This window comes from Octodon degus, unplaced genomic scaffold, assembly GCF_000260255.1.
Source record: "Octodon degus isolate 3935 unplaced genomic scaffold, OctDeg1.0 scaffold00258, whole genome shotgun sequence".
Taxonomy (NCBI): Eukaryota; Metazoa; Chordata; class Mammalia; order Rodentia; family Octodontidae; genus Octodon; species Octodon degus.
In genome coordinates this window covers 338,974-347,206 of record NW_004524834.1, presented here as the reverse complement: position 1 = coordinate 347,206, position 8,233 = coordinate 338,974, and the positions used below count along the sequence as shown (strand labels likewise).

Genomic DNA, 8,233 nt, shown 5'->3' with positions numbered 1-8,233 from the left:
GCATGTTAACTGAAGTATGTGATGAGTCTATAGTTGATATGTTTTAAAATAGTAGTGATTGAAGTAATCGCATGTTACAGATAAACAAAATACACATCCTTTTATTATCATTTTGAATTTACTTGTTTAACAGACTACAGAACATCCCATTCTCCATAAGCTGGATAGGCTACCCTTAATGCTAGGAAAATTCTGTATCTGATTTATATAAATTTGTAAACTCAGCTTGTTTATGTTGATATGTGCGATTTTGTTTAAATAATAATTTAATTCTTTTGCATAATTATACTTTGAAATGAGCAAGTTTATATAATTAAAAGAAATTCATTTTGAAGTGAGTTCTGAAATTAAATTGTAATGAGAATTATACTAAGTGTTACAGCATTTTGGAAAATCTGTCTCATTAACATATATTGAAAATAAACAGCAATAAAGAATAAAGATCTCTTCTTTTGTTCAGAATGCTGTTTTCCACAACTTCATGTGTGATAATTTGTTTTTAATATGTTCATGTGTACCATGAAAAAAAAGCAATTCTAAAAAGTTTTATAGGAGGTGTAGTGGTTTATTCTGGCAACTTGAGAATTTAAAAGTTTAACTAAATTGACTTAGCAATTCCACACTGTAGGGTGTGGAGGCCCCACCCCAGAGTGACTCATCACTTAAAGGACACAAAAGGGAATTGAGGAAGGATGAAGCATTTCATTTCCTCAGAGGAGTTCCATTCTTCACAGTCATTTTGAACATCATCTCCTGGCTTCTAGTATAGATGCTTCGGCCTCTGTCTTGGATCCTTCAGCCTTCTGGTGTAGACTCATCAGCCTTTCATAACAGACCCATAGGCCATGAGATACAGACTTTCACAGAACACTTAATGAGCTGAATCCTTCAGTCTCCAATGTGCAGACACACTCTGTCTGCTTCCTCATCTGACTCTGTGACTGACCATCATAAGCCAATCTTGTAAATTTTTTTTAAATTATCATTTAAATCAGTTTTATTTAAGCATTTTCAACATTGACAACTCTTATAAAAAGCATCCAAGCACAGGACACAGCACTGCAACAAACAGCATTCTTATGGGGAGCTAACAGACATGAGAACTTCCACCCTTCTTTGAGAGAGCTGAACTCACTGGTGAACTCTGCTTGCATGTACTCCTGCAAAGCACATCACAAGCACAGTCTATGTTCTCAACTTATCAGCTTCAGTTCACATTGCCACACTTACATATCAGTAACAGAGGAGAACACACGCCATACAGCATTCACAGCAGTTGACAAAGGGGGAGGAGAAGTACAAGTATCATTTCACTTAACACATCCAACTAATGTGGGTTATCTAAGAACAAAACTCACTTAAAGTCTTCCAACAGATTTGAATGTCCCTTAAATGCAAAAAACATTCATGCATTATTTGCTCTCATTGCTCTCTGCACACTCTCACAAAAGCCACAGGATTGAGAGACACATCTTGCCAAGTTAAAAAATATCCATTACATACCACAATGTCTCTGCACATGCTCTCTCCTTTTCTTGCTCATATTAGCCTTTCATGCCTTAGCACCACCATCAATCCCACACAAGGTTGCAAAAGTTCAAACAGCTTTCTGGTTCTATGTCATAGCCTTGTGTTCATAATGTTGATATGACTCCATGAAATAAAGAGTAGCAGATAAGAATGGGACACCCACCATCAAAGATGCAGCCTGTGCAGCGTGATGATGAATTCTTGAATGAGAAAGCAAGTGGACAGAAGTAATCCTATGGCAGAATATCTACAGCACTATGTTCAATGAAGTGCTTCTTCCATAAACATTGGAAATGAGATGAACTGCAGAGATTAAATGAAGGCTTCATATTGGACTTTCGTATGTGAGGGAAGACAAGTGTTAAAAACAAAACCAAAACAACCAAACACGATGACATAATGATGTCCCAAAAAGGAGATATTCCTAAGGAAGAAATCTACATGGTGGGGCTCAAATTAAAAGAGCAGAAAAGATGTAGTTCTAATTAATAGCTTCTACTTTGAACATGCAAACAATTCACTTAACAAGTCCAGGGATAAAATATTGCAAGAGAAACCTTTTAATATCAATTGTAGTGTTGATTTACCAATTGGGCAAACAGCAGTTCACTTTCAGCCACTCAATGTTTCAACCCTTTATGTAACAAAACTTATAAAATTCCTTTAGTTCTTTTTCTAAAGAAAAATGTAAAAAATACTGCTGAATATACTCCACACTGACCAAACCAATTTTGAGAATTCTTAGTATATATGTATTTTACAATATACTTACCATGCTTTTAGAAAAATTCCCACCATTCTGAGTCAACTAACCATAACCCATTGTCTACATTCCCCAGTCAGAAGACTTAGAATCCATGCTTGAGACAAAGCCTCCATTAAAACCACTGCCTGACCCTGAATTTGATGCTGATGCCCAACCAAAAGCAGTACCAGAATTAGAACCACTATAAGAGTTATTTCCAGAATGAAAAGACTGATTTGAATCCCTCTGTATGTTGTCCTGGCTTTGACTGTTCCCTGATGGACCTGACTGGTTCTGCTGACTGGCTAGCAGGCCCATCATACCCCAACTGCTCTGCAGTGCAGCCTGGGCTGCATCCATCATTACTGGGTTAATGCTAAAAGCACCAAAATTTATCCCTCCACCATATTACTACCCTGATTATTTCCCAAGGCAGCTCCACCCCCTCTGTTTCTAAAACACCCTGATTCTGAAAGCCACCTGGATTACCACTAAATCTTTCTTTTTTCTAACTGTCCACTTCTTTCTAACTGCCTATTGCTACTGTGCTTAGGTTCAGCATTGGATATATGCACCCTGATTCATTTAATGATCAAGTCCTCTCCACAAAGAGATTGGGCAATCTGATCATCTGCAAAGGTAACAAAGGCAAAAGCTCTGAATGGCTTGGGAATAAAGACATCCACCTCTTCTCCATATTGGCTGAAGAACTGCTGCAGCTCATCAGCAGTCATGTTATCTGTACAAAGCCCCACAAATACCTTTCTGCTCCTCAATGGCTCATCTGGGCTTTGCTTAGAATTAGGAAGTTTACAGTCACACCATCATCCATCTATCATATGTCGCTGTGACATGACTTTCACCTGGGTTTCATATTCTGTAAAATGAACAAAGCCAAACCCTTTGGAATGACCAGTTTTAAGATCTTTCTTGACCTGCACCATAAGAACTTCTCCAAAGGTACTAAAATATTCATTTAGATCCTGTTCAGTTGTTTTCTATGGAAGACCCAGTACTATTAAATCTGATGTTTTCTGGACTGCCCTTTTCACTTTAACAGCAGATGAAGCATCTGTCTCATCCATTTCCCTTTTGTTACTTTTGGGATAGTTGACATCATATACCAGATTTCCCCAGCCAGCATCTGGGGCATGTAGAATTCCTTCAACCAGGCGGATACCTCTCATACACTGAGACACTGGATTTCTGTAGTGCAGCCCACATGCCCTTGGAAACTGGGCTGTAACTGTGGACAACAGCACAGTCCCATCATCTTCTGATGGTATTTCAATGGGTTCATCATTCTCATCTTCTGTTACCCAAATATATTCAGACATGTTTTATTTTCTCCTGGGGAGTCTTGATTAAAAGCACCTGTGCCTCACCCTCTAGGCTGCTGTTAGAAACCATGACAGGTAAACAAGCACAGAGAGATCAGAGAACAGCTCTGATGCTACTTTGTCCCCACCGTAAGTTCTTATATATTGGCACATCTAGTGTTATATCTGTTCCTCTAGTAAAACCCTGAGTGATTGAAGAGGACAAAAATAAGACAGTATTAGAATTTTGCCTTTTAAAAATTGGTAGCTGAATTTTGTTCATGTATTCTCAAGTTAATTGTGGAAGCCTAGTAGGTATGGTGATGCACAGCTGTCCTCCTAGCACTTGGGAAGCTGAAGCAAAGGGATCATTACAAATTTGAGGCCAGCCTGGGATGCAGAGTCAGTTCAAGGCCAGCCTGAACTGTATGGTAAGACCTTGTCCTAAAGAAACAAATGTGAAAACCTACTATCCTTTTTCTTCTTTTATTGGCATTTCATGTTGATGATAGAATTTGAATTTACTTAAAAATTGATGAACATGGCCTTTCTTTGGCATTTATATCATAGATAAACTTTGCTGTTAGAAGTGAAAAACTTCATATAAATACTTAAGAGTGTGCTTTTTCTGTATTGTCTGGCTTTGGTTTTTTGCAGGGAAAGTTTAATTGGATGTTTTGTTTACAAGTCTGTGTAGTTTAAATTATTCAGATTATTAAAATGGGAAGTCTTACTACAAAGCCCTTATGGATAAGTAAAGGGTAAATTTAAGTAAACCACAGAAAATTTAAATTAAAATAAATTTAAGTAAAGTACAGAAGAAAAATGGGGTTTTGTCATCTTTTGAAAGGAATATATGAACATTATTAAAACCCAACAAATGGGTGCCTAGATACATAAATATAAGTTGTGACCACCAAGGATTTTTAAATCTTCAAACTACTAAAAGATCCAGGTTATGAATTATTTTATAGAAAATTATATACTACACAATCCTAACTATATTATTGCTTCTATTTGTGTGAGAGTGTTATGACAAATCTCTCTCTACCCTCTTCTGTACAGGGGCTCAAACCCAAGGCCTTGTACAAGCTAGGAAATCACCTGTCATTGAGCCACATTTTCCCCACCCCCTTTAGTTATTTTGATGCAAGGTTTGGCCAAGTTGCCCAGGATAGCCTCTAATTTGAAATTCTTCTGCTTCAAATTTCTAGTAGCTGAAATTCCAGAATTATGCCACAATATCTAGTAAAAGTGATCTCTCTCTCTCTCTCTCTCTCTCTCTCTCTCTCTCTCTCTCTCTCTCCTTTCTTTTTAATTGTTTTTATTATAATTTTCTTTTATTTTGAAAAGTAAAGCAAGAATAAGAAAAACAAAAACAAAGAAAGAAACAGGGTAACATATAACTTTTAAAACAGGAATGGCTAATTAGCAATGATTGATATCTATTTTTGTTGTCAAATCTGTTGTTCAGATTATCAGATATATTTATGCAAGATGGGACATATGATTGAATATTACCACATGCTTTCAAAAAACCTTAATTTTTTGTTGTTATTTCTCATTTTCTTTTATTACCTTTTCAAAAAATTTACTTTAAGGAGAGTATAGTAATAATTAATATAACATTAGAAATGATACACATTGAGAAGACAGGTATTTCAAGCATGATTTTAGTATTACACATTGCTCTTCTCAATGTAGTTGCTTAATTCACACATATATTTGGTATAAATTCTCCCTATGCAGCTCAAACTCATAGTGATTATTCTTTTTTCAGCTTCTGGAGTCCTGGGATTATAAGGATGTGCCATCACACCTGAACTCAGTTACTGGCTCAGCGTGCCCAGGGGTGGGGCCAGTGCAGCACGTGGTGCCAGGGACCAAACCCTGGTTCCCGCTCTTTCCTAAGCAGGTGCTTAGTCAAAAGCAGTGTTTCTTAACTGGAAACAGTTTTGTTTCCAGGGAGACTTTTTCTCACTGTATGAAAAGATTTTTGATTGTCATGATTGGTGGTTGGGAGATATGCTACTGACATCTAGTGAGCAGAGACAGGGGATGCTAGTAATCATCCTGCAGTGCACAAAACATTTCCCCTGACCACCACAACAGAACTACCTGGATATGATGGGTCAGGTCTGTAACTCTAACACTCTGTGAGCCTAAGACAGGAGAACACCAAGTCAAGCCCAGCCTGGTTATTTTAGGAAAACCCTGTCTTGAAATAACCCAAAAAGTATGTGAGCCACCATATCAGTAGATCAGTATTGCTAGATTTAAGAATCCCTGAACTAAAGAACTGCACATTTTAAAAATTTAGTCTCTACTGATTTGACATTTGCTTTTCTGGACACAGCTATACAAATTAAGAAGAGAGGGAGAGATCTGGGTAATAGGTGTTGTTGAACTTCCTCATCCTAGATTTGGTATGTGAATTCTATAGTTGCTCAAATAGCAAAAACTATGGTTAAGGTGCTGACCAAATAGCTCAGCAGATTAAAGCACTTGCAAGCAGGTGCAGGGCCAGGGGTTTGATCTCCCAGCCTGCTGTGCTGGCCCCACCCCTGGGGCACACTGAGACTGGGCGTGGTGGCATGTGCCTGTAATCCCAGCTTTTGGGAGGCTGTACAAAGGTGGATCATTAGGAGTCCGAATTAGTAGTGAGACACTGAACACCTTGAATTATTTCCCTAAACTACAAAAAAACAAACAAACAAACAAACAAACAAACAAAACCCTAGGGTTACTATTTAGTTCCTTGATACATAGTTGAAAACCCTATAGAGACTCTAGTTCTTTTGTCATTCTTATCCTATACTGTTTCACTGAAATTTAGAATTTGGGGCTTTGTCCTTCTTTTTCATTTTAGAGACAGGGTCTCTCTATGTAGTGCAAGCTCACCTTCAGCTAATGGTGTGATCAAGAGTAGACCCAAATTCATGGTTATCTTCTTGCCTCCCAATTGCTGGGATTACAGGTGTACACATGAATCTAGAATTATGTTGCAAAAGTTTCCCAGTATAATAAAGTGTTTGTATTTAAATTTTTAATAAGGCACAAATAATTTAATTTCTTTTATAAATTAATGGATTCAGAAATTTAAAGAGGAAAAGATCCAGAGTCCAGGCCTTGTGTGTGAGTGAGACCACCCAGGGCCCTCGGATCCTGAATAGACCCAGAGCCCAGGCCCAGTATGTGAGTGAGACTGCCCAGAGCTGCTGGATCCTGAATTGACCCAAAGTGCAGGCCCAGCATGGAACTCTGCAGCAGAACTCCCTGCAAAGAGGCTAGGGGCAAGACCCACCCAGCTAATTCAGGAGCAGAACATCTTGCCAGAGTGACACAAATTGTTCAACTCCAACAGCTGCAGCAGTAAGAAGTGGAGTACAGAAGCCAGACCCCAGCCAGATCCAAACAACAGCCACCTGGAGGAATCTGAACTTCGCAGATCTGGACCTTGTGCTAAGGTAATAACTCTATCTACGCTCTACACCAGTGGTCAAAAAATAGTGGTATACAAAATGACAAAAAGAAGGAACAAAATGCAGTCTCAGACTGAGTCCGCCCAGAAATGCAGACGACACTAGCATAGAAGAAACTGGAAATCACATACCTGAAATCTCTGAAATAATAGCATTGGAAGTAAAGAAACAACTGCAGAAAGGTATAGAAGAAATCAGATCAGAAATAATTTCTGAAATAAAAAGTAGTGATAACTATAATCAAAGAAGTATTAAGTGCTTGTAAAGAATACACTGATAAAAAATAGAGCAGAATATAAAAATGATGGAACCCCTGAATAAGCAATATGGGAAGGAAATAGAATGTATGAAACAGATTCAAAGTGATATGCAGGAAATTAAAACCTCAATCACAAGCTGACAAAACTGTTTGAGTGAAAGTGAAAATAGACTTTCTGACCTTAAAGACACCATTTCAGCTAGTGAAAAAGTAAGAAAAGATCTCTTAAAAACAACTAAGATGCAGGAAAAAATAATTCAATATGAGCAAGAAGATGCAAAGATTTTTTTTTTTTTGAACTGGGGATTGAACTCAGGTTCTTGCACTTGCCACGCAAGTGCTTATTCTGCTGAGCCATCTCCCCAGCCCGATGCAAAGATTAACAATATGAAATTAATAGGCATCAATGAGAAGGAAGGAGTCAATACAAATGATTATGGGCAAAAGTAATAGCAGAAAACTTCCCAAATATGGGGCAACAATCTGATACTCATTTAACTGAAACACATAGAACTCCAAATAACATCAATCCAATTAAAAGATCCAAGAAACTCAGCACAGGAACAGTATACTAAAAGTTGCTAAAGAAAAGAAACAGACCACATTTAAAGGAAAAATCATCAGAATAATGGCAGATTTCTCTTCACAAACCGTCAAGTCAAGAAGAGCATGGACCAATGTACTTCAAGCCTTGCAAGAAAACAAATTCCAACCCAGACTGATATACCCTGCAAAACTCTCTTTCCAGTATAATGGAGAAGTGAAATACTTCCATGACAAAGAACAACTAAAGAATTTCATGGGTCTGGGGAGATGACTCAGTGGAATAAGCCCTTCCCTAGCAAGCACAAGGGCCTTCCCTGGCAAATGCAAGGGCCTGAGTTCAATCCCCGGTTTT

The 8,233-nt window shown here is 37.9% G+C and overlaps 1 pseudogene; it reads right to left on the bottom strand.

The window, feature by feature from the left end:
• Positions 1–2,356: 2,356 nt before the first annotated feature.
• On the bottom strand, positions 2,357–3,612 carry LOC101566008 (annotated as a pseudogene).
• Between the last annotated feature and the right edge of the window lie 4,621 nt (positions 3,613–8,233).